The sequence below is a fragment of the Sardina pilchardus genome, chromosome 11 (genome assembly GCF_963854185.1).
Source record: "Sardina pilchardus chromosome 11, fSarPil1.1, whole genome shotgun sequence".
NCBI classification, from domain to species: domain Eukaryota; kingdom Metazoa; phylum Chordata; class Actinopteri; order Clupeiformes; family Clupeidae; genus Sardina; species Sardina pilchardus.
This window is the reverse complement of record NC_085004.1, coordinates 11,621,732-11,648,824: the sequence shown is the minus strand read 5'-3', so window position 1 is coordinate 11,648,824 and position 27,093 is coordinate 11,621,732. Positions and strand designations below refer to the sequence as shown.

Here is a 27,093-nt window from a genome sequence, read left to right as displayed (position 1 = left end):
CAATCTGGCTCCAGCCACGCCCCCTTCAGCCTCCTCCGCCCGGCGTGATGCACGACCTGCTCGACAGCTCGCCATCAGACGCCCACAGCGGTCGATTGCTATGCTGCGCGTCTCCTACCTGCAGGATCACTTCCAGGTTTTCCCGTTTGAAAAATAACCCTGCGCCCATCCGGCCCCCCCCACCCGTCCCCCCAATCCCTTATCCCCAGGGGGCTCCACTGTCCCCCCCCAGCCCCCGCTACATCTCCACCCCCACCACCCCCGGTACCCTGGGAACACAGCGGCACTTTGTGTGGGGTAAGGGGGCTGGCACTGGATGACTGGCTGCTCTGAATGGGCCGCTTTCAGGTTTAATAGTCTCGCGGACCTCACAGCTTCATTCTGGAGGCCTTGCGGCTGTCCGGCCCGCTCAACCCCTCAATGTGCTCACAACGCAGACAAAGCCGAGCGGGAGAGGGAGAGTGTCTCCTCTAGAGAGCCATGAATGCCAATGGAGCTTGGCGTGGGTATGCAGGAACCATACCAGATTGATCTTCCTCTTCAAGATGCCAAACAGTGGGTACAGGGAAAAAATATAAAACAAAATCAGCTACAGTCCCGTTTGGAAATGTAGACATCATGCCATCACGTCAGTGTCACGTAAAGTTCTAGCAATCACCATGGACACACACACACACAAAGTGGGTTACTGTACTGCAATCCCACTGAGAATCCCATTTTTTCCCTTTATTACCTACCAAGAGCACAGACTGACAGAGAGACGATGACAGCATTCGGAGACCTCGAGGCCTCTAAAAAAGACAACATGGAATCCCAGAGGTACTTGATCGTCTCCGAGGCACAATTATTTGCAGCTCCTGCAGTTGTCCCAGTCATCACTCTCAGCCTGAGTGCCCAGCACGGCGCAGCCGAGGCCTTCTGGCTGCCAGGGAGAGACGCCCACAGCAGCTGTGGCGCGTTGTTAGCGTGTCAGGAATGACTGGACGCGCTAACGGCTCACTGAAGCTCCCACCCTCAACAGTATCAAATTCAAACTTGGGTTTCACGCTCATTTTTAGGCTCAACAGATGGTGTTGTCATGAACCTCGACAGTTCGCCATCTTGTGAAGAAACAACACCGGAAAACACGTCGGTGCAACATTACCATCCTGATACCCAGATATCGCATGCACTCAACGGGAGTGTCTGAAAACTCCAGAAACAGGTTGGTTTAGAGCTGTGCTTATGTGGATAGCCAAAAGGATTTGTTCCTCCATGTGCAAACACCAACACTTTGACGAGCCTCTCTGAAGAGCTCGGCTATTCAAGCTCTCCACCTACACTTGTTGAGACAAGGGGGGGACTCGTGTCAGGCTGTGTTCAGCAGCTCGCTGTGTCAACACGCTGCGTGTCCCAGTGATTTGATGAGCTTTTCTTTTCTTTTTTTTATCGCTTCTCTAATTTTCCGCCATCCAGGGTACAAGGCTTCGTAATTACACCCACCGGCGCTGTAGGCTGCCCTTAAGGATGTGTCACACAGCAGAGGCAGGAGAACAGGTGCGGGGCTGAGGTCTAGCTAACCTCCTGACACCGCTCTCCTCTCAGCACCGACTCAAGACGGAGGTTGTTGGATCTGTGTGGAACGGACGAGAAAAAAAAAACACACACAAAAAAAAAAACGTGGCTGCAGTTTCAGGGAGGAAGTCGTGTCTTGTGCCAGTGTTTAAACTGTGATCTCTTGCATACACATGTAGCGAGGATCAAAACTGTTATAAATATGTATGTCTCAACACGAAAGTCAGAGTAATGATCATCCCCCTGTCTGGCCCGTGGCCCCGGCACCAGCTTATCTGCAGTCTCGCTGCGGAGGGAGGGAGGGATGGAGGGAGGGAGAGAGGGAGGGAGGGAAGGGATGGAGCCAGATATTACTCCGATGCTGTGGTGCCAACAAAGGGCTATTACTGGGTTCATCCCTGCACCGTGGAGAGGAGCGACCATCAATAACACAACGATAATGTCTCTTTGAGAGCCTGTGCCATCAAATGCTCATTAAAAAGACTTCCGTAATTATCGAGGGCACTTTTGCATGTGTTCCCACAGCAAATAACATCATTCCAGCGAGCGCCGCCGCTCGCGTCTTGGAGCTCAGCTCTTACGAGCGGAGGCGAGACTGCGATGAGACAGAGGGGTCCGGCGGGGAACACAATCACAGATGTGGGAGTTGACATCATTTCATAACACTCCGGCTAACGAGTGGTAGGGCGCTTAGAAATGTAAATTACATCAGAGACTTAAGGAGCTAAATGCAGATTACGCCACATTATCCAATTCTGCCTGTGGCTTTTTTTCTCCCAAAATTATGTCCATCGCAGTCCATTTGGGGACCTTATGTCTCACCTTACTATCTCCCAGACGGAGGGAGAGGAACATTTGGATTGCCAAAGAACAGTTGATTCGTGTGAAACATATCTGGGCTTAGCAACAGAGTGGTTCAGGGAAAGGTGGAGAATCCTGCGGTACATACAGAGCAGCAGACTGCATTACACAATCTGTGCTCCACACCTGTTCCACCCATACACCATCAAAGCCCAACACACACACACACACACACACAATATCCCCCATCCCTCAACACACACACACACACACAATACCCCCCACCCCCACACACAGACACACACAACCTTCAAGCCGCTGGTGTAAGGGGAGGAATATCATTAGCCACAGAGTCGCTACCGATCCCAGAAAGATGCAAATGATTAAGATCCCCTTAATGGAGAGTTCCTCTGCAGCTTTTTTATTTCCCCAGAAAGGCCGTCGTCGTGCGCTAGCATGCTTTTATTTCTCCAGATGGCAGGCCAAATGAATCTCAAGGCAAATTTACAAATTTCCAGCGTCTTACGAGGTATGCAATCTGACGACATCTGATGTGTTTGCAGTTGGTGTTGAAGCAAGGATGACTGGAGCAGGATAATGCTGCGTCAGGGGGACGAGCTTCAATCACCAGCAGCCAACACCAACGAGCAAGACTAACATCTGCGGGATTACACGATCTGGAGCACAGGTTGCCATATCGCCACATGACTGTGCAGGGATATTCCCTGGCAACGGATACCCTTGGCCCATTTGACATGAGGGAGAAGAAAAAAAAAACATGCAAGGCTGACAAAAATGTTTAATTGCTGGTCAACAAAGACGTAACTCAAATTAGAGCGGCACAATGAAACGCTGTTGATATCTTTTAGAACAGCGAGGGGATAGAGGAAATTGCTTTGAAGTTAATGCCCTCATCCAATTCACTGGCAGCCAAGGGATTAGGCAGGTTATTACCAAAAAGCTTACAATATTAAAAACCTACAGGGAGATTAAACACATTTCTAATCAACTGAAGAAGGGAGAGTTTAAAAATAAACGCTATCCAATGGAGTTGTTATGACCCTGGGCCCCTATTCATCACAAATAGTGTCCGTACAAGCAGACACACCGAACTGCGACATCCTGGGGGAAAAAAAAACGCTCTTGGGAGAGAGAAACGATACAAACACACACACAAACAAACAAACAAACAAGCAAGCCAACAAACAATCGGGCAAACATGGCCGGGTTATTGCAGCATGGCACGCCATGGCCTCTAAAGCCTCCCGACATATGATGCGGCCTGATCAGTGACTGGCCTCTGCATGAGATGAGAGACGACGCGTTTGTCGAAGCTTGGGCAAATTGGAAGGCCACGGGGATTACGCTCCGATCGTGGCCCGTGGCCTAAAATTACACATCCAGCTAATGAACTGACAAAAAAAAAAGGGTTCTGGCAGTGAGTGCCCCTCCTTCCCTTATTCCATCGATGTGAGTGGTTTAAGATGGCTTAGGTTAAGCAGTCGCAGCTACGCTGATTCAATTAAGATTAGAAAGCGCTGGCCTATTATCGATGCCATCCTTCTTTCGCGGGGCAGAAATTAAGTTGTGTACTACTCACCCTGATCCATTCACCAGAAAACACTCATGGGGCCACTCATCACGTCCACTGCAGCCGTCCCTCCGTCTGTCCGAACGGCCGGCGTCGAGACTAGTTCATCAGCACGTCCTCTCAAGGAGACAACTCACTGTTCGAGTCAGAGAAGAAAGGAGATAGAGAGAGAGAGAGGGAGGGGAGAGAGAGAGAGAGAGAGAGAGAGAGAGAGAGAGGGAGGGAAGAGAAAGAGAGAGTTGAGACTAGTGAATGATCATGATATTCTTTGGGGAGTTTTGCACTGAAAAGCGCCTATTGTCTGGCCATGATTCATCACCGGGGCTTAGTGAGGAGGAGAGTTCAGCGCTGGAAAACAGGAAGAGGCCATAAAAAAAGCAGGTGAATGGGATTGAGTGGAGGAAGTGAGAGCATGGAACAGGGAGTGTCTACCACAGAGGACATGAGAAGGAGAGAGAGAGAGAGAGAGAGAGAGAGAGAGAGAGAGAAAGACACAGAGAAAGAGGGAGAGACAGACACAGAGAGACGGAGAGAGAGAGGGAGAGAGAGAGAGAGAGAAAGATAGAGAAAGATAAAGAGAGGGGAGAGAGGAGAGAGAGAGAGGTGGAGGGAGAGAGAGAAAGACACAGAGAAAGAGGGAGAGACAGACACAGAGAGACGGAGAGAGAGAGGGAGAGAGAGAGAGAGAGAAAGATAGAGAAAGATAAAGAGAGGGGAGAGAGGAGAGAGAGAGAGGTGGAGGGAGATGGAGGGCACCAGTCCAAATCCCTGATCTAAGAGTGTGGGCCGGGACTGCTCTGGCCAGAACTGCAGAGGGCGTTTCTTCATGAGGCCGACTTATCTGTGTCTGTCATCAGCTAAATCCTCCCACTCAACAGAGACGACCAGCAGAAGAGAGAGAGAGAAAAAACAAAAACAAAAAACAGAAGGCACGATCAGAAGATTCAAACTGGATTTTTAGAGGGTAGCTCTCTGACCATAAATCCGTATACAGACACTCTAGTGGACTTTTGGAGTGGAAAGTAATTGTGTTTTTGCTATTTGCTATTTTATCTATGCCTTTAGCAGATGCTTTTATCCAAAGCGACTTAGGTACAAATTAAAGGGGGCAGTCTTCCTCGGAGACAACTTAGGGCATTGCTAAAAGGCACAATGGTGGTAGCCAGGAATCAAACCGATGACTTTCTGTGACTACTGCACGCTGGCCAAGTTCCTTAGCTCCTAGGCTACCACTGTTTGCCAATCCTTTACCATCCATCCGAAGAGCAAAAACAGCCGGTGGAGCTGCATATATATTTACCCAGCTAGGCCAGTCATACGACTTCTCTTCCACGCGATCATAAGTACCTGTCCTGCCCCAACAGGAGTATGCCATTAGCTGGGCTAGTCACAACAGCAACTGGTATCCTTTAAGGTGTGGGACACATCAGAAGCCAGAGGCAACATACACAATACAGAGCTCTGCCTGTTCTCTCTCTGCTCATGGTGGATCTAGCTGGAAGTAGCGCCGTGCATTCTTTTTATGCCTGACTTAAAAGGTGCCACACTAAACATGTCTAGATGTGTTCTGACATTTAGTAAATCAGGATTGATTGCCCTGCCAAACGCTTATCCACAATCTCCTTCCTTCACGGAGCGGAGACCGGCAACATTTTTTCAAAACAAAACATAAATGATCGCACTGACCCATTTTAAACCAGAACGGAGGCACATTTAGACACGAAAACCAATCGACTTACAGGCTTTTAAATGGTCTGTGAACGACGTCGAGAAAACAAATACATATTTGTAATTGCACGCATGATGAATTTACTGCTGGTCCTGCCACCAGGTCATTAACGTGCTGACAATCCATCAAGAGAAATGCACGTGGAGTGACTGGGTCCATCACCTTGCCATAAATCTTCACCGTATAACGTCGGCCTCGCTCCGCAGCAGCGGGCTGTTAAACTAAAGGGGGGGACGTTAAATCACAAGGTAAAGAGAGTATCGATCTTTTATAAAATTGGCCTATTGACAAAGCACTTAAATCAGGTATTAGAAAGTTTATAACTTTCTGTCAGATGCTTTGAGAGATGGCCGATCACACAGATGGCTGAGCTGCGGCCGAGCCACAGACCCCGTCGGACGTTAGGTCAAATCGGCGTGGACGAGGAGTGGTTCCCAGGTGTGCGCATGGACGTCTCTGAAGGCATGCTGGTTGGATTGCTCACTGGAAACATTGCTCAGCTTTATCATCCTATCACAAAGAGCCTTTTTTTTTTTTTTTAACTTAAGGACAAATATGAAACAGGCTGTGGATCTGAAGCTTGAACTTCAAAGTGATTCACTGAGAGACATTAGGGCTCTTCTGAAGCCAGCTCTTGAAATCTTTCAGATGACAACATACGACAATTTGCCATATTTTAAGGCCGCCTATTTTTGGGCAACTAGTTTTGGTACAGTGGTTGCATGCACATCCCACCCATCTTTAGGCCAGGTGCAGGACAAAGTATACAAAGATAAATCAAAACAAAAAGAACACACGCACACCGCAGTAGCTCCTAAACTTTATTGAAAAGAGACAGCAACATTCCGACTCAACAGGGTCTTCTTCAGGCAAATGTTTAGGCAATTAGTTTTGCCATTATCTTCGACTTTATCTTGATTGCATACAGTTGTGTGAAGGGCAGATGAACATAACTGGCATTCCCACTACCCATGCACTATGTAGCTCTGTGCTCCAGGACAAAGCAACAACAACTTTAACAGCATGCCTTCAACTACACTCCAAAGGGCATGAGTTGGCAAGCTTTTGTCAGGGCCAACTGAGCAGCTGGCGGTCTTTGAACATTTTTAACATTTCTTTTAGGTGGTTAGCTTGCTAATAGCAGCCCAAAAGTCCTTGCTTTGACAGGGGAAAAATTAAAAAGCCTTGGCTTTGCAGTTCATGCCCATCGGAATGCTGCTTATTAAAGCGCTAAAGAAAAATTGCTTCAACATCATGGCTATATTTCCTCTGCCGTGACAGTCCATGCAATAGTGGAGCAACTCATGGTTCTTTCAACTCCAGCAAAGTGAATGTAACAGGAGCATCGAGTCAGCGCCCACCCAAATGACCCCAGTCTGACTGCTGGGAGATCTGTTGCTAAAAACAGCCTCGGTTGGCACGCCTGCTTATCAGCACAGCGTAAGCGGCTGGGTGAAGAAACCCAGGCTATTTAGCCGTTTCTACAGGTCGCACTTAGCTAAACCCTTCTTACGTTGAGCAAGGAGGGCAGGGCAACAGACCCAAGCAGCGTGACATTAAACAGGATTTTCAATCGGCCCAGCTGTTTCCAGCAGATCATGCGGGGCTTTGCTAAAGCTCAGTCCTTCATTGCAATGGGGGGGGTGCTACACGGAGGGCCTGGGACAGAGGGTGGACATGGAAATGATCGGCTCAGAGAAACTTATTGAAGAAATACTGAATACAATATATGCCGCGCACACGCACACACACACACAGAAATGCGCGTGCACACACGTACACGGACACACGCTTGCACGTGCACACACATGCACACACAAAAACTTTGTTCGAGATCACTTCAAGACAAATGGCCAGTTCAACCCATATCCCTTTTTCTAAAAAATGAACCTACCTACCTTGCCTACTTGACAGGTAAGAAATAGTCGTCCTACATTCCACAGTCTCAGAGACCTGTAGCAACCACAGCCAAATCCCCTGGAGGGCTACAGCGCAGAGCCAGCAAGGGCCCCTTAAAACTGAGTTTAACTGGGGAAGAAAAGAAACATGGTGGAGGCGGCTACTCTCGGGACAAGTCGGAGCAGAGTCTGGAGCTCAGCGGCTCAGCAGCAGGAGCAGCAGCAGCTCCACCTCTGCCTCCACCTCGCTGCGCTGCGCTGCGCTAACGCTAACGCTAACGCGTCCCTCCCCCAGGGGCATTGCTCTCCCTGGAATGTGCATCTGCACACAAGTACAGCAAGGGCCCTAAAAGCCAGCTGAGCCACCACACACATGTGGTCACCATGAGAGCAGGGCTACGAACGAGAGAGGGAGGGGGAGGGAGAGAGGGAGAGAGAGAGAGAGAGAGAGAGAAAGAAAGAGAGATGTTGGGAAGAGTTGAGAGAAGGAATCTACAGTGGCAATAATAAGCAGGAAGGAGAGAAAGGGTTGGAGAAAACCCTTGAAAGACAGAAAGAAAGAAAGAAAGATAGAAAGAAAGAAAGACAGAATGACAAGAAAGAAAGAACGAAAGAAAGACAGAAAGAAAGAAAGACAGAAAGAAAGACCAAGAGCAATGAGTAGAAAGAAAGCAGAGGAGGTGTAATTAAAGCCAGACCACGCTCCATCGGAGGAGCACTGTGGTAATGATGCTTTCCTTCGCATCCTCCGCCAACACGGCCAAACCCAGCCAGCTCAGTCCAGCTCAGGCCAGCTGAGTCCAGAGGCACAGGGCTAGGGGTGTGTGCGTGTGGCAGACCTCCGGCTTCGGCCACAGACGGAGAGAGCAGAGAGCAGAGCCAGGGAGGGAAGAGAGCAGGGGCCGCAACCAGGGAGGGAGAGAGCAGAACCAGGGAAGGAAAATAGCAGAACCAAGGAAGAAAAGAGCAGAACCAGGGAGGAAAATAGCAGAACCAAGGAGGAAAAGAGCAGAACCAGGGAGGAAAAGAGCAGAACCAGGGAAGGAAAGAGCAGAACCAGGGAGGAAAAGAGCAGAACCAGGGAAGGAAAGAGCAGAACCAGGGAGGAAAAGAGCAGAACCAGGGAGGGAAAGAACAGAGATCAGAACCATGGAGGCTGAGAAAGGTACAGTAAAGGAGGGAGGAGGACCATGCGACCCAAACAACTTTTGTAAGGCCTCCTCTCAAGCCTCTCATGTAGGCAGGAAAAATGTTGAAAGGGAGAAGCAAGAAAGCCCATCTACCAAGACCCAAGCTGAGCCTTCAGGCTCTTTTGAGTGTGTGTGTGTGTGTGTGTGTGTGTGTGTGTGTGTGTGTGTGTCTGCAGTGTGTGTCTGTGTGTGTCTGCAGTGCATAAATCTTGGGTCTAAAAAAGCAAGAGGTCATCTACTCAATGTTTCAAACAAATGTTTTATTCATGTCAGAAGATTACATTACCTTTGAATATGGTGCTGGAAATAATCATTAACAGCGTCATTTCTAGATATCCGTCCTGAAATATGAATCCACACAGAAAACTCTACACTATGCTGTATACTGTAGTAGGATAAGGCCATCACAGAGACCACAAGTCCACAGTGAGAGAGATGGGGGAGGAGTGAGGGAGAAAAAGGAAGAGAGAGGAGTGAGAGAGAGAGAAAGAGGAAAAGAAAGAGGGAGTGAGGGAGAAAGAGGCAGAGGGAGAGAGAGGGGAAAAGAGTGAGAGAGAGACAGACAGAAAGAAAGAGAAAGAGAGAGAGAGAAGAAAAGAGAGAGTCAGAGAGAGACTCATTTTAGTGAGCTCATTTTCCGTGAGGACAGTCAGGAGGGGATGTTGTTGTATTCTGGGTTGAGAAAGGGCCTCCAATCCAAAAAAGGAATTCTGATCCTTCATCCGTAAAAGAGGCCAGAGAGGCGGCCTGACTCCACCCGGGGCTACAGTAGATGTGAAGCGCACACAAGACACTGACCCCATAATCCTTTTACTGCTGTTTGCAAATACAAATGCATATAGGATGCAACAAGCCACAACAGAACCTAGCTAACTAGCCTACCTTGTTCAAAATAACAACAACAGCAAGATGGCAACAAGGGAACAGGAGAAAGCACGCCAGCTACAGACTCCCAGCTGCGTGCAGAACTGAGCTGATCAAGAGGAGCTGGAGCTGGAGCACACACACACACACACACACACACACACACACACACAATGAGCTGGAGACACACACACACACACACACACACACACACACACACAGAGCTGGAGCTGGAGACACACACACACACACACACACACACGAGGAGCTGGCGCCAGAGCTGATCAGGAGGGGATGGAGCTGCAGCTGATCAGGAGATGGGGTTGATCAGGAGATGGAGCTGATCAGGAGGAGATGGAGCTGATCAGGAGGAGCTGCAGCTGATCAGGAGGAGGTGGAGCTGATCAGGAGGAGATGGAGCTGATCAGGAGGAGCTGCAGCTGATCAGGAGGAGGTGGAGCTGATCAGGAGGAGATGGAGCTGATCAGGAGGAGCTGCAGCTGATCAGGAGGAGGTGGAGCTGATCAGGAGGAGATGGAGCTGAATAGGAGCTGCAGCTGATCAGGAGGAGATGGAGCTGAATAGGAGCTGCAGCTGATCAGGAGGAGATGGAGCTGATCAGGAGGAGATGGAGCTGATCAGGAGGAGGTGGAGCTGATCAGGAGGAGCTGCAGCGGATCAGGAGATGGAGCTGCAGCTGATCCGGAGGCGCTGGCGCTGAAGCCCAGAGGCCGGGCCTGAGGGAGGCCCAGTCTGGCGTTGGAATAAAGATGGCAAAGAGAAGAGTCTCCTCTCCCACCCTCCTTTAGTTAATTTCCATTCCGCATAAAACAGCACAGATTAAATAATACATGCAGGCTTGAAAGAGGGGGAATGGTGTTCCGCTCATTGTTGATTTATGGCAGTCTGTCAGAAACACAGCCGTGGCGAGAGGGAGCAGAGAGCGTCTTTATGTGGAGTGGAGAGGAGAGGCACCGGCAGGAGAGCTTGGAAGTCATTTTCACGGAGAGAGAGAGGGGGAGAGGGTGGGGGGGTGGTGCTGGGGACTGATGACTTCTTCCGTTACGGACCAGCAGCGTGACGCTTCATATCTCGGAAATTCTTTCTCTCCGCGCCGTCGCAGCGGCGGGGTCGGACGACGGGGGGAATTCTGTCGGATATTTTCGGGGCCCGGATCGCTTCAGTTACGGCGGAGTGTTGCGGATGCCGCCGCCGTCACAGAGCCTCAGTGTTCCCACGGCGACCCGGCACTCGCGGCGACCACAGTGGATTTCACAGACAAAGGAAGCGCCACAATGGCACCATGTGAACTGTGAGATGAGTCACGGCTGTCACAAGCTCTCAGCGATATAGGTTGCAGGCTAAATACCCATGCATTCCTCCTTTCTCTCTCCCTCCCCTCCCCTTCTCTCTTTTCTCCGCGAGGCTTTGCATTCGCTCAGGCGGCCTCCTCCCTCCCCAGAGCAGATAGGGGAGATGTGGACGCCTCACAGGATTACAGCACGGCTGGTGCAGCTGTACTCCTCCTCCACACTCCCCGTCTCTCTCTATCCCTCTCTCTCTCTCTCTCTAGAGCACTGTAGTCCTCCTCATATGTGCTCTCTCTCTCTCTCTCTGTCTTTTGTGCTCTCACCCACTAAAGCAACTCTAGTACTCATTCACTCTCTCTCTCTCTTTTTCTCTCTGTCTTTCATTCTTTCCCTCTCTAGTCACTCTCCACCTTTCTCTCCTGTTCTTCCCGCTCCATCTACACATCATATTTTATTTAAAGAAGGAAAGGTCATCCGTAAACATTTTACCAATTCCATAGCCACTATTCTAGAACAGGTGGGACAAGTGAAAAGTGAACGAAACTACATTTCAAAAGCCAAATGAAACAGAGAGAGAGAGAGAGAGAGAGAGATAGAGAGAGAGAGAGAGACTCTTTAAACTGAAAATTAACAACACAATGTCAAAACAAGCAGCTCAGCTGTGGGCTGGCTAAGACTGAGACAGAGCTGGAGCCTGGGGAGGACTCCAAAGAGTCCAGCACAACACAGCACAGCACAGCACAGCAAAGCCTACGGCCCGGCTAGTTTAAAAGAGAAACTCTCTCCTTTCTGATGTCGAAAGCTGAACCAAATTCGCCCCCGCTGGCAGAGAACCACCCTGTTGCAGGGAACAGGGACGCGCCTTCAAGACCTTCAAAGGGCGCGTGGAGAGAGAGAGGGGGGTGGGGGCAGAGACAGCCGTCTTCACAGATGGAAATTAGACTGTAATAATTATGATCCGGGCTGGAGCACCGCCAGTGCCGCTGCCACCGAGCCCAGGCACCGAGCGAACGGACGTCAAGCGAGCGTCGGACGCATGTCACGTGTGACTGCTCCAGAAGAAGGTTAATTGGCTTGAATGGAGACATTGCTGTGTGCACCCTGCCTATGGAGCAGAGGGCAGGGGGAGTGGAGCAGGGAAAGTGCTGCTGTGCACCCTGACTGTAGTGCAGCGGCCGGACAACCGCAGGACAGAGGGAGCTGGTTGTGGCAGAGGAGGAGGAGGCCCTCCTGTTGTGTTGCCAACAACAAACAACACATGATGAAGGACAGACAGAGAGAGCATAGAGACTAGATGGGCCGACAGACACACACACACACACACACACACACACACACACACTTGTATGAGAGAAAACGAGAGGAAAAAAGAGCAGAGGGAGAGAGAGAGTGAGGAGAGTGAGCGGGTTGAAGAAAGGAGGGAGAGAGAGGGTGAGAAGGAGAGAGACAGAGAGAGAGAGAGAGGGAGAAAGAGAAGAGAGAGAGAGAGAGAGAGAGAGAGAGAGAGCGAGAGAGAGAGCGAGAGAGAGAGAGAGCGAGAGCGAGAGGGAGAAAGAGAAAGAGAAAGAGAGAGAGGGAGAGGGAGAGGGAGAGGGAGAGGGAGAGGGAGAGGGAGAGGAGAGGGAGAGGGAGAGAGAGAGGGAGAGAGAGAGGAGAGAGGAGAGAGAGAGAGAGACAAACACAGTCCCCTAGTAGGGAAGAAAAGGCTTTTCATGTGCTCGACCCTTGGTGCTGGGCCCGAGAGGCTGAGGGTCTAACTCAGCTGTCTGCAGATAAAGACAAGCCCCCCATCCCTGGCACCTTGTTGGTTTCTGAAAAGATGCTAAAGACTTTGGAATATTAAACAGCTACCCGTGAAATCAAAAGGATTTGAAAGAGAAGTGCTTCAAAAAAACAGGAGCCGGGTGATATCACACCATCTCTGCGAGAGGGCTGACGTGACGGAGAGAGCGAATAAAGGAGTAGAGGGAGAAGAGACGGCTTTGAGGGGATGGGTGGGTGGGAGGGGGGGTGTTGGGGGGGGGGGGGGGGGATTCTTTCCCCTTTGCTCATATCTGAGGCGTGCATATGCAGAAGATATTATGCACTAATCAAAGCCTTGCCTTTCATATCAGGATTTATGATTCAAACTTGAGGAAAAGAGAGAGCAGCACAAGAAAGAAGCGAGCAAAGAGAGAGAAGACAGAAAGAGACAGACAAACAGAGAGAGACAGAGAGAGCGAGAGAGCGAGCAAGAGAGAGAGAGAGAGAGAGAGAGAGAGGGGAGGGAGGGAAAGTAGAACATGAGAAGGCTTTTCAGGACATCCATCACGCATCACACTGGTTTGAAATCCACTGCCTGACAACCATGATCTACGTCTCAACATGTGCCGGGATGAAAAATTCACACCAGGCTCGGCGACGGGGATCTTTTCTTGTTGAACAGAGACAACACCCTGCAAGCCGTCTGACAATCAAGCCGTCAGCGATCACCCCTGGGTACGGAAACACAAAAACAGTGGAGCACTTCCAAACACTATTAATACCACTATCTGAATAAATCGTCTTTGGTTTTGTTCCACACATAACCACCCTGGTCTGATGAATTATGGCTGGCAAAAAAATGGACGCTTGTCTGTGGCTGTAGTTTTGGGTAAGAGGTTTGTAAGCCAAAACAGGAGCTGAAAGACACCTCTTCCAGTGACCCCTTTCATCTCTGCACAGGAGAGAAAAGCTCTCTCTCTACCCATCAAATAAAGGCTCGGCACCCCGTACACATCTCGAGAGTCAGATTTATGTTGGACTCTTTCAATAACAGTCAGAGAGGTGGGGATATTTTTCTTCCTCATGGGCCTTATTGCTCAAAACCAAGCGTATGGTGACAGCTAATGATGTGGATCGAACAAATGATCCCAGCAGTCCTCAGTAATGTAAGCCGTATTGTTTGAAAAATTGCCGCTGTAAGATTTCAGCTTCAAGAAAAACTGTTTTTAACAAATACATACACAGGGAGAGAGTGACACACACAGACACACACACACACACACACAGAATTAAGCAGAGAGCTGCCAAGCAGTTAAGCCATTCTGTTTCCGTCCCTTTTAAGAAGGATGCTATTTATTTCACAAAAAGTCCTCAAAAAGAAACCGCTTATGTGGCCAATTGTGGATCGCTTTCACAGGAAATGCTAATCAAAGAGGCGCCTGTGAAAACAGACTCCATGGAGAGCCGGCCTGGTGGGGCCGCTCCATTCAGCCCGATGAGTGGGGCTGGGCGTCTGCGGGGCGGTCAGGGACAAGGGGAGAGGCCAGAGGACTGACCTCGCCGCCGAGGAGGAGTCTATTTACACAGCCGCCCGCCCTTGCTATAAGGGTAGGGTCACTCAAACACAAGAGAGAGAGAGAGAGAGAGAGAGAGAGAGAGAGAGAGAGAGAGAGAGAGAGGAGAGAGAGAGAGACATAGAGAGAGAGAGACAGACAGAGAGAGATGGAGGGAGGGACAGAGAGAGAGAGAAAGAGAGAGATAGAGGGAGAGAGAGGGAGAGAGAGAAAGAGAGAGAGAAAGAAAGAATGAAAGAAAGACAGAGACGGAGGGGCAGCCCAAAACAAAACTCATTTGTCCCAATCTGACTCCCTCATTGCACTCCACAGTGCAGTTGCTCATTAAAAGACAAGACAAACTCACGCACAGGCGCATGGAGGGAGTCGATAATATTTCAGCCCACAGTCAGGAAGTCTGGTGCTAGCATATGGCAGCTTCTCACCAGCCACACATGACTGGCAGGAATTGTGGGAGCGAGGGCTGATGTGAGCGCTCGCTCGCTCGCGCACTAATGGAGACACAACAGCCAGAACACTGCTGTGCAACCCCCTGATTACGCCGAGAACCTCCTCCTCCTCCTCCTCATCCTCGCTACGCTCCTGCGCTCGTCTAGGTTTCACGCTTACTTCCCTCACTTGTAGCAAGGAGGACTGCAGATCATTAATAATCAGATCTTAAGACTCATGAATATTCAGACATGGAGATCAAAAAGGGAGGCAAAGCGGGGACACGTAAATAAATAATCGCTCTTTTCGGGAGCGCCTCCAGTTATTTCCTGGGTGATGCGCTGCGCTGCGTAGCATAGCGCCGCGCTCGGACGATTAGTGGGGTGGCGGAATGGAGCGTTTTCCGCGGGCTGACCCCTGAAAAACCCCGCGCCTGACCTGGCACACCTGGCACGGCCATCGCCGCAAATCCTCTTAGAGGCTTCGGCAGCGAGCTTCACAGGGCCTGGGGGGGAGGAGGAGGAGGAGGAGGAGGAGGAGGAGGAGGGGAGGAGCCCAACCCAACCCTGCCCCACCCTGCTCTGGCCTGCGCACACACAGCCAACAGCACAGCCACATGCCAGAATATTCCATCTAGGGAGCAGTGGCCTGTTGCTGCTAGAGTGTGTGTGTGTGTGTGTGTGTGTGTGTGTGTGTGTGTCTAATTTTGGGGTAAACACCACTTCCGTTCTCTCACACAGAGTTGCTAGGAGCACTAGTGGGCCTGAGCTAATAAGAGTGGTTGAGAACGGACCATAATTAGGGTTCTCTGAAGCAAAGATGATGCAGAGGAGCGCTTCAGCCTCGCGAGAGGACGATAAGGGCTCATTTTCTCAATACCGGCCGCAAAAAAAAAAAAAAAAAAACTGTCTCTGCCTCTTTACACTCCGCAGCCAAAACAGCCATCAGCACCTCGCTGCAATCGGAGAGATAAACAAACATGATATTAACATCGCTATTCCAGGGAGGCCTTTGTTCAAAGACCTCTCCTAGCAGCCTTTGATGTTCACCCTTGTAACTCGAAGCACATAGAACCTGTTTCCAGAGCATGGAAACTTCATCCAATGATCCAAAAGCTCCAGAAATCTGCCTGCAAGAAGCAAGCAGATGGCCGAGGTGCTTCTCATCGTTCAGGGGGCAGGACGATTTGGGACTGCGGGGGGACTGAGAGCTGCTGGCATAGTTAACTATTGGCTGTTAAAACCCTGACTGAAGGTTGTCAGGAGTGGGCAGTAAACAGAAGCAATAATATCTCTCTCTCTCTCTCATTGTCTGTCTCTCTGTCTTTCTCTGTCTCTTTCTCTATCTCTCTCTATGTCTCTCTCTTTCAGCAGCTGCAAGAAAAACAACCGCCGAAGAGCGCCCAGCAGGAGCTCTATATGGCCCTCCCATCACTGTTTCTACCCGTCTTCAAACTGTCAAACTTCCAACCAGGCCTCTCCCTGGACCCCAGCTGTAGCTTAATACTTCCATATCTGACAGAACACAACCAGCAGCGAACGCCCTTGAAACTTTAAAGGGAAATCTACTTCCATCGATCAGCTCTGACGTCTCCGTAGGGCTACCTTTCTGGATGAAAATGCTACAGAGTTGAGTGGCGCAAACCAAACACAACAACCAAGTGGAGGCAGTTTAGCCAAGCTGTGGCCAACTCTGCAGAGCTCTGTACACCCTACTGCAGTGAGAGGAAGGGAATTCTCAACATCCTCATTTAGAAAAATATGTTCCTTTCTCCTTTTAATGGTTAACGTTAACCCACTGAGGGGTTAAGGCAGTGCAAAGCTGTTGAATTGTGAAAAGGAGAAGACATCACTGACTTCACACTCTGGCAAGGGTGTGCACGCGTGTGTAAGTTTCTTTCCTTGGGCATGTGAGTGTTTTATTTGTGTGTGTGTGTGTGTGTGTGTGTGTGTGTGTGTGTGTCTGTGTGTTAGTGAGAGAGCACACATGGTGTTAAGGACTTACAAGGCTAAGCTACTGTATCTACACAGCAGACGAGTAGAATGTTCTGGAAAGATGTCCCACATTTTGAAGAAAAAGAGAAGAAAAAGGGAAGAAAGCGCTGAGCAGCTTTGCCTATTCTTGTCCTTTGTGTGGAACAAAGTGACAAACGCAGGCTCTCTTGACCCCAAAGTACTTCATCAGTCTGTGGAGCCTGAGAGGCACAAAAGGCGACGGAGGATGGGGGGCATTGTGCAGGCGGGGCTGGGCTGAGGGGAGTGGGGTGAAGGGAGGGAGCTCTCCGGCCTCATCTCGAACAGCCCCCATAAAATCTCACTACCTACCCTCGAACTGACAGCAAAAAGACAAAAAGGGCCTCAGTGCCAGATTTTACACCTCCTTCAGGAAAAAGACTGGATTTACAATCCTAATAGTACATGTTCTCTCTTTCAGAGAGTTTGTGTGTGTGTGTGTGTGTGTGTGTGTGTGTGTGTGCGCGCGCGTGTGTGTGTGTGTGTGTGTGAGAGAGAGAAAGAGTGCAAGTGAGTGTGTAAGAGAAAGAGAGAGTGTGAGTGTGCGTGTGTGTGCGCGTGGAAAAGAGAGTGTGAATGTGTGTATGTCACTTGAGGCATCCTCACAGGAGAAACCTCCGGTTTGTTACACTGAAGAACTCGAGGCGCTTACTTGTAAAGGAGGCTATTAAAACGATTAAGCAAGACATCATTCCTGAGAAAATGGAGGATATCTCAGGCTCCTTAAGAGAGGAAAAATGGCCGCCTCAGGACATTTCATTACACCACTGCCACGCTAAACCCTGCCATCTGAAAGACGAGCCTTCTCCCGAATTATTCCGCCCAGTTCTAAGCCTTGATCAATTCCTCACACTGTCTTAGAAACAGTGCCGCAAACGCGTCACCATCACACACAAGCGCGAACTCGACACCACTGCACTATCTGGAAATGATGTGACACAGAAACTAGAACAACTACATTCAGACAGAGCATTAGCCCGTCTCAGACTGTCTCTGCTCAACACAAAACCTCAGGCCATGTGAGAGGAAGCATGGAACTCAAAAGTCCCTAATGAACCATTTCTCAACTCCAGAATCATGAGGTTTGATTAAGCAGGCAAAGCCCTTTCCAGTGGACGCACAAGTAGGCAGAAAGGCCATCATGTGATTTTTTAAGCCTCTTTATTACCGACTGCTATGAAATGACAACTGAGAAGAGAAAAAAAAAATGTCCTCCCAGATAATAAGCCCTTGAGAAAACAGGGCAGTGTGGGCCAGTGCCTGGTGGCAAAAGCCCTGACCCAGCTCCACCATCCGTACCTTGACCGACTGCACCGGTCTATCTCACCCCTTTGCTCTGACACAGTTGGCCATGGCCATAGCAGCCGCAGACTTCCACCTCCCATAACTAACCGTACCTCACCAAACCCCCCACCTCCCCCCCAGCACCCCGACCCAAAGTTGGCCTTCTGTCACAGTAGCTAGAGCACAAGTCAGAGGGGGCGGAGGAGGGGGAGGGGTTGATACACAGAGCATGACCGCCAGACTGACCACCACCAAAGATTAGTGGCTTATAGGGGTAGAGGGGTGAGACAGAAGGGGTTGGGGTTGGGGTTAGGGTGCAGTGGGAGGGGGGGGGTTAGGGGCAAAGCAGAAGGATGACCCCAGGGGCTCATGAAAGCCAAAGGAAAGAATGGCTCTCTGAGCCGCTCCTCTGCCTAGACAGCAAATGGACTTCACTGCTGCCGAGGGCCTTGGCCCAGGTTTAGTGCATGAGTGGGGGGAGTGGGGGGATGACGAGGGGGAAGGGGGGGATGGTGGTCGAGGCCTGGCAGACCACGAGACAGCATGGATGGCAGAACGCCGGTAAAAGATGCCCATTCATCTCAGAAGGCCCCGCACCTCCACACAGTCTGGTCACCACCAGCAGGGCTACACAGTGCGTGCTGGCAAACACAGCGCCATAAAGTACGGCCAGCAGTTGGCTTCCCAGAGAGAAAGGGAAAAAAAAGAAAATTCATATTTGCCATCCTTTTATACTCTTCACAATCACAACCAAACATAATGAACAGTGAACAGTGAAAGGACAACGGCCAAACTGGCCAGTGCTTTTGTGCTTTGACATGGGCAGTGAAAAGGATACGAGTGTTTGTGGCAGGCTGGTTGGGGGCCGGTGCGTTTGGGGATTGGGATGAGAGCACAGGAGCGGAGCGCAAGAGCCTATTATTGGTGTCCGAGAGAGCCGTGTGAACTGGGCCGTGGCGAGAGGTGCCCCGAGGATGACACAACGAGGGGCTCCACGGCCAGGACAAACTATCCCTCGGGGAGGAGGGGGCCGAAAAAAAACCCACCACGCTGATACGGCATCACAACAACATGCCCAGTCCGGGCAGGGCATGGTCACTCATGCGATGGTTTTACTTGAACACTTTAACAATATTTACTTAATATTTACTTTTCGTCAATAGTTAAGATCTTATCGGTTATCAAAAGCACACACAGGCTTATATGATGTCTCTGTTAGTACACTGGTGCTGGAGCATTTGTTTTCCAGCTCGGCGACAGTGAGCAGGTCGTTGGTGCATGTTGCTGATATTTTACAGTCCCATGATCAAAAAGAGGGGCAGCCCCAGCCTCCAATATCTGCATGCCGTTTGGTCATTTGGACACGACAGCAGCGCTGCGAGCCAACAAACTGCCGTCTCTTAGAAAACCATTTCTCCGCGGCCCTCAGGAAAAACAAGCCCTTTCCCTGAGAGATCCACTACTGGCAGTGCCAGTGTGCCAGTGTGCCCGACTCCCAACTCCGTTCCACTCCAGAGGGTGGCAGGGCGCCCCGGCGGCCAGCACAACCTACAGAAAGCCCATTGTGCCATGGAGTGCTGAGATCAACAAGGGCATTCAAACTACTCTAATAAATCCACTGCGGCTCTGAAAAAAAAAAAAAAAAAAAAGAGACCATTCTGTCCGCTGTTTGGGAAAGAAAAATAAAATCCATGGCAACAGCATAAACTCACAAACAATGAAGAGATATCTTCCATGACAAAAAAACTCCAGGACCACGAGCACTTACTCTACAGCCAAGGCTCCATCTCACTCCGGCCTCCCCAGCTCATTGTCCTGCAACACGGTCAGAATATTGATTACAAGGGCACCATAAAACCTCAGCTGTCTACAGGTTTCATTGATCTTAAAGGCCTCGGATCCATTAGAAGGCTTTATATTCACAGCACTTTTGTGTTCTTAACAGAAGGGGGGGGGGAATATCACAACAAGCAAAAGCTTATATTGGCCTTCAAAGCTCCATAGAGGGCTGTTGTCAGGAGCGTGACTGGCCAAGATTATCAGTGTGGTGAGGTCCAGTGTCCTGGCGACAGCGTTACTTAGCCAGCGAACCCTCACGTCCGGGGCCATCGCGGCCGTCCAAATTGCCGGAGTGACTCCTGCGCCGCGGGGCTCCAGGAAGTGTCCAGCAAGGAGCCAGAAAGGGGCCGACTGTCCACATGAAGCCATTCTGAGCGGCCACAGGGAAGCTTGGCTTTACACCCCGCTCACAGCGGCTAAGACAAAACTGCTATATGAGGCAAGTCAATCAGCGAGCGCAAGCAGGGGCAGACGACCAGCCACCAACCGCCCCAAACACCGCCGCTCACTCGGGCCAAAGTCCTGCCTGGTTCGAAATAACCAGGGAGATCGGCTGTCGAGTCCTCACGGTAGGGCGCAGGTGGCAAGGCCTGGGCATGCTGGACAACAATCTGTCTGGGGCGCAGGAGTACAAAAGTTTCAGCTTGTACAAATGAGGGCTGCAGGCGGTACATTTCTCCCTTTCCACGGCACTGCAAAACCTCATTACCAGTGAGTTGGGTGCTGTATTAAAAATAGGGCTCATTATCAGGTAGAGCGGGGGCTAATTTGCTCGCTTCTCTCTTCTGCACAGCTTTCTTTGTGCTCCAAACTTCTCCACTGCCAAATTCACCATCAAAATTCCCTAAGTCCCTTCCATTGTAATTAGTCCACAGCCATATCATATGCGTCTTAATCAAAAGCATACTGTGCGCCCCAGCTGTCTCAAATGACTACAGAAAGAAAAGTTACTAAAAGAAGAGGAAAAGGAAGAGGATTCACTTCCTAACACTATGGTTAAAAAATCTTCCATTTTGAAGTGAGCACTTCTTGTAATTAGCACACTACTTGAAATATTTCCAACTTGACTCAGCTCTTACAGCTCGGGTGTAGCCTACTTCTCTGTAGACTGGAGCATTAAACAAATATGTTGAAATAGCTACCAACATTAATACATAATATATTCTACAACAAACAATTCTTGACACTGTTGGTGCCAATCAGGGGGAAAACTCTAAGACTAGGTATTTCCAATGTGTTATGTAACAAGGTAGTTACACAATGATGTCAGAAGCCATGGCCATCAATTGAAATATTCACCAGGAACCTGATGACCATGACTTTGAGAGAGCGAACAGAAGAAAAAAAACAGAGTTAAGCCAGCAAAGCCCAAATCGAGCTATTAGCGTCTAGAATCCCAGTGGAATGAGCGTTTGGGCTATTCCCTTGTGGCAGTCCCAGGGTTAGCTCTGCCCAATGAGAGGTCAGTGTGAAATGTACACAGGCTTAAGTACACATGCGATTTGTGGGAGGATACACTCATGTTTGCTAGATCACTGTGATGTGATGGAAATCTGGCGAAAACAAGCCACTGACAACAAAAAAAAAAAACAAATGTCCTGGTTAAGTTCAGTTGGAGAGGACGGCACAGATACCCATCTGTCTCCATAATCTGAGCAAGGGCTTTTAAAGAGCAGGTTGGAAAGACCACACCTCTTTTGAGCTCAAGTTTAAAATTACCAGTTAGGAACACTACATCAAGATGGAACCCACAGAAACTGTGGAATCTTAACCGCAAGTATTTTCTGTTACATTTTCCATAAGAAAATAAGTTGATGTTCGTAATTTACCATATATAATAGTCACATTTCGAGGGACAAATTAATGACTGGCCTTTTTCTCAGGTCTTCCTTAGATTATGGCACATTCAAGAGCTTGGCAACTAGGCATCAGAGTGGAGGTGGATAAAAGTGGAATGAGAGTCACTTAAGAAACCATTATCAACTTCAGTGCTGAACAGTTGTCCAGTGTCAAATCACAATGAGAGGTTATTAATCTCAATTCGTCAGAAAATGTAACCGTATTCTGCTTATGGACTGACAGCATCTGAATTCTTACATCAGTCAGAGTGATGTCGTTTGTCCATCATAAAGTGTAGCCTACCATCACAGCTCTCTGATTCAGCATTGTCTTGGCAAGTATCTACCTCACCATTGATCATTTCTGTTTACTACATTTGGACAATGAGGTTACTAAGCTTTGCCATCTTTAAAATGCTCGGCATCTGATGTTCTTTGAGACACACAACTCTTTCACTTGGCAACATATTTGAATGGCAAGTCAGAGAGAAATAGTGACATCTGTAAATGGTTAAAGGTTAAATTACCCTTACCGAATTCAAATAGGCCTAGTACAAGACAGATGGTTGTTATGTCCAAAACAACACCATGGACCAGAAACGTTTTCATAGTTACTGTTAAACACCTTTCTCTCCTCTTTAAGCATTAGAAACATTCTGTAACTCGACATTTCTATAACATTGGTAGTCGGAAGCAAGCTTTTGTGCAAAGTGTCCGATTGCCGCAAAGTAGGCTAGATGCGCTTCCCCTCTGATTTGCTTTTCCAAATTATCTTGTTTCACGGGGCACTACCATTTCAGCCCATTGAGCCAAACATCTAGACATAATAAAAATATATAATGTTTTGTCTGAAACGATGGAGATAACGTGTCAACATAATGACATTTCCTTGATTGCATCTAAATGAATGCAGAACATCTTTGCTCATGGTGATAACTTGCACTGTTACACTGAAATAAGTTCACTTAAACATGTGCAACGTTAATACTGACTCACTGAGTTCAGAAGTCTCGTCAGTCACGCCAGTGTCCACATAAGGATTGCAGATAGCGGATCTAACTTTCAAGTTTCACCACAATTTAATTTACCAACCACAAGTCAAACCTCAACAAAATCAACACCACAAATGTCGACGTTAGCTTCGCTCACTCGTTGAAGGATTTATCTGCCTTAGAGATCGGCTTGACTGCTGTACCTAAATCTCTGTGTAGCCAGCGAGTTATTCGTTTTTAAAACACATTTTCCCCAACCTCTAACATTAGTTCATGGGTTGAGGTTAGCTGATTAATAACTTCAGGGCTAGCATCCACAGCAGTTGCAAGGACAGCATGACAAAACTCCTTTTAACGTCAGCTACCGTTCTGTGTTACCGGAAAAATAACAGAGAGGAGTGCGCTGCAATAACTCATACTTCACGTGCATGATTTTTAGAGAGTTATCCATATTTGCCGGCCACTTCCAATGTTAGCAAGCAATGTTTGGTAATGCTACTGACTCGGAACGCCAAGTCAAAGCCTGTACTGAGACGACATGTTAACATCGCTAGCTAGCATTGCACAGCCAGGGGAGAAATAGACTTTTACTCACCTGTTCGGCATGTAGTTTCTGTGATTTAGTTACGGGCTGCTAAAGAACTGTTAATCTCAGGAGGCTTGGGTGGGGAAGAATTTGCTACAGTGGTCAAGCCAGTGGTCTCTGTCTGAGGGTGTTCCTGTGCCTTCCTACATCAACATCTCAGATCACACAGTGTGAGCAGACTTACATTGCAAGCAGCAAACTATGCTGCCTAAGAATCGCGAGACTACACGAGAGCAGCGGGATTGGTCAGAATGCAGAGGGACCGTAGGAAGAAAAGAATTTTCCAACCAGCATCCAGAGAGCCAGACGTTCGCCAGTCGCCTCTTCCCTGCTTGCCTACGTATTTTGACGTACATTAAGGTGTTTAATTGTTGATATTTCGGATATTTTTTAACGTTGTGTTCACTTGCATATATTGTATATTACATATGCAATGGTTTCATACACACTTAGTCAAAGACAAGTAAAATGCATTTGAGTACACACAATTTAATACATGTATGATTGTATATTGTTGTCAAGGTGTGTGTTATGTAGGCTATACATTTACATATCATGCCCTTTGACTTTATCAGGTTTATCCCTTTTTAGGATTATAATGGTAGACATAGGCTACACCATTAACTACCAAAGAGAGGGATCTCAAAGATAAGTCTAGATTGATAGGCTATTGGATAGGCATGCTCAGTGATAAATGCTCAACTATAGGCTACGTAGGCCTACTGTAGGCCTATATCTTTTGTAGGCTATACCACAATGCAGAGACAATTTAGTATAGCAATACCCTTAGCATTATGTAAATAGGCTAATAACCTTATCTCTCTGGGGCATGTTTGAGGCCTTTCAACAAATAATGTGATGTAGATTTACATCTTCGCAGTATAAGAACAATTTCATTCAAACTTTCTGGGTAAAACAACACGCCACATGTCATAGCCTAACCTTCTTGAAAAGCTAAAACTAACCAGCCTTTAGACTATGACAGGTTACTACATAGACATTTTTTTTTTTTTAAGTACATTTAGTACCCCAAAATGTAACTGCATGATGTTTATGTGGTGAAATACATCTGTCTAACATCTGTATATGAAAATATATGTCTCTGAACAGAAATGTATGATATCAAATCTAGATATATTGTGTTTTTTCCAACCTTGTGAGATTTAATGTTTTTCTGAAACTTTCACATCAATGGTGCTAGTAAGAAACAACAAATGAACACTATCAAAATTAAATAAACAACAACAATTGCTCTCCAAGCTGAGGCGGCTGTAAACAAGCCTGACGCATGTCTGAGATGTTCGTCCCAGCCTCCTTACATCTCAGTGCAAGTTTGTCCATGGCAGTGTAAGGCAATTCAGTATAATACGCTGGGTGACTTGTCTGAGCTCACACAAGAAGGCCCTATTCAGATGTTCTGTAGATGTCTGGTGCCTGTCCTGATGCCAGTGTAGAACAACCATCGTATTCATAAATATACCAGATTGAGGCGTGTCCAGATGTCTGGTTTGTTGCAGAATAAATGACCTTGTGGACTGTTTATCTTCCTAAAGGGCAACATCAATTTAGGCCACTTTGTTGCTGTATACTTGATGAAATGTCATGTTAATGGTCACTGAAAGGGGATTGTATAATTCTGAGTATTCACTATAGCTAAACAAACAACCCATGGAAAGGTTGCCCAAGGTCCAATGAAACTCTTGGTGACTTACTCCGATTAGGGTCAGTCAAGTCTTAAGTAGGCTACAGCATTTAATTACTGTGCAGTACAGCCATCGGCATGTCCTTACCTAGTTGTTTTTCATACAAACATGGAGTGACAGTAATATGTTCCTCTAAGCATTTAAAAAAAACCTTAATAAACTCTCTACGCACAGAAACTTCACAGGGAGGTCTAAGTGTGAGTGGCCTTACATTATTTTGTTCATAGTTTAGTTCATCAGGAAGCAGAAGTCATATCTAAGTTCACAAAAAATGGCTGTCGTTTAAATGTGTGTGAAGGAGTTACAGACTATAAATTAGTGTCCATCTAAGATATCCTTATCCATGAAGTACTGTTATACTCTCACTTGCCACAACGTTTCTGGAATAAGACTAATATCAGATAGATAGCCGCAAAATGAAGTAGTAGCTCTGGTCTCCCTGAAACATGACAATGAGTTAGTGCCATTGAATACAAATATCTCGGATCAAATGGACATTTTGGTTGGGAGTGTTATCTCTTCCAGTTGGTGTTGAGTCAGTCAGGCTATAAAGACCCAGAGAAAACTGTGCCCCCCTTCGTGGCCCCGGTTGTGACAGGCGCAATCCCTATGATAGCATCAGCTGTCGCACACCGACTGCTGCCCAACTGTTTGCCTCATATGCTTCGGCGCCCAATGGGGAAAAGAGCATGAGACTGGGTTTGCTTCAAGGGATTTTGCCCTTCAGAGTAAACATTATTTTTTTCCCAGTTAATGTTGTGAATGTTTCATAGCACAAATCATTTGTAGGGCTCTATTGCAACGGTCTAATGACTGCAGGCATATTTAGCTAATGTGTGGAAAAACACCATCTTAAGCATCTCATGACTGATTTTTAAGGGTGCGGTGAATAAAGTTACGAGATTATCATTATCATTATTATTATTGTTATTGTTATTAGGTTTTGGAATTCTAGTTAGTAATGTCACAGTAAAACTTGAAATGGCTTGAGGTTCATGATTACCTGTAAAACCTTTTACATGGCACACAGATGAAGTAGGTAAGGGGAAAAAAAACAGACTATCCACAGACCACACCGGAAAATGATGCTTTATGAATCATTTATCGCTGTATCTGATTCATAGATCTTTATCTTGTGTGCTTGTCATGAGAATTTCAGTTTCATTCATCTTGAAGGATCCCTGTGCACCATTCATCACATTGACAAATTGGTTCTGGACTTCATTTATACAAAACTCTCCCAGACAGAGTGCGTCTGGAATCTAAGCAAACTCTTTCAAAGTCCTCAATAAAGGTAGCTTTTGCATTAAAAGTTTTTGGAACTGAGGAAGGAACTACAAAGGATTACATTAACAAGTCTAAATGGCTCTATAAGCATAAGTAATACATCATGAGAGAGTTTACATCATGGGGCTGAAGGGGCAATAGTCCCCAAATGTATTAGACCCTGGCCAGTGTGGTAACGGTATGTCCAAACTAAGCTATGAGAAACACTGATGTAAACAAATCATTGCCTGAGCTTGCCTGCCCTTTGAGTAGAAATATGTGTCACTTTCACTTAAATACATAAGCTTGTTTAAGTCCATGATATACAATCTTTTTCACTCCTCCTGAGTGACAGTTAGTGGAAACCATATCAGATTATATTGAACCAATATTCTCAACAGAGTCTTATTATCATCAGAAAATAGATATATAAGAATGCAAGTACAGCACTTCTGGCCAGACGGAGGAGCCTTTTGGCTGGTGGGACACTGTCTTTTTGCAGGAGCTGACAGCTGATTGATTTCAGGGCTGCAGTAGGCTCTTGCTGCAAACCTTTGTTGTCTTTCATCCTATCTGGCCTCTGAGGTTATAAAAGATTCATGTGGTGTGCTTACAGTGTTTGTTAATGTACTTTAAGCAGAGCATTGCAAGGGAGGCAGGGAGCATCGGTGCATAGCCTTTATAAATATTTACAATGCCTCACTCACTCTCCCTCAGCGAAGCCTCTTTACCAGAGCAAACCCCACAAACAGATGCACAGAGGGACACATCATAGCACATAAGACACAAGCATGTAAAAAGGACACACTGAGAGGGCCAACAAATACTATTTTAATGTTTTGTTATTATTATTATTTCAAGTGTTTGCAAACTGAAAAAGAAAAAAACAA

The 27,093-nt window shown here is 47.7% G+C and overlaps 1 protein-coding gene across 2 annotated transcripts in view; it reads right to left on the bottom strand.

The window, feature by feature from the left end:
• glceb (glucuronic acid epimerase b) overlaps window positions 1–23,388 on the bottom strand; it is a 40,976-nt gene extending 17,588 nt beyond the window's left edge. Inside the window, exons 1-2 of one of the 2 annotated variants that reach the window (XM_062549478.1) lie at window positions 23,244–23,388; window positions 3,956–4,082 (exon numbers count right to left, since the gene is read on the bottom strand). The gene's annotated coding sequence lies outside the window, so the exon portion shown is untranslated. Of the gene's footprint in view, window positions 1–3,955; window positions 4,083–7,573; window positions 7,589–23,243 lie in introns of those variants that run through there. The other variant, XM_062549479.1, reaches the window with a different exon arrangement.
• Window positions 23,389–27,093: the final 3,705 nt, after the last annotated feature.